Here is a 350-nt window from a genome sequence, read left to right as displayed (position 1 = left end):
TTATTCACTGTCCTTGGGTATAAAGAAAGTGACTTGGCTGGAGCTGGACTCACAAATACACATCAGCTGGGTCCTGAGGTATAAAAACAATAGCTAGGACAACCTTGGAAAACATCTTTTAGGGAAACTTTTACAAAAACACATCTTAAACAGAGCACAAAATACCCACGTATTTTCCATTCTTTGTCTATTAGCATTTAGTAAATAGTAAGATTTGTTGGACCAATGAAGACCCTCCTGTCATTACTGAAATCTGTACCAATGATTATTAAATAAGACAATTCAAAATGTAGAATCATGTATATTTAGCAGTTTTTAGCCAATCTGAAAAGGTGAAACTTTTAATAATT

Source organism: Trichechus manatus, unplaced genomic scaffold (genome assembly GCF_000243295.1).
Source record: "Trichechus manatus latirostris isolate Lorelei unplaced genomic scaffold, TriManLat1.0 scaffold00180, whole genome shotgun sequence".
Taxonomy (NCBI): Eukaryota; Metazoa; Chordata; class Mammalia; order Sirenia; family Trichechidae; genus Trichechus; species Trichechus manatus.
This window is presented reverse-complemented; position numbering follows the sequence as displayed.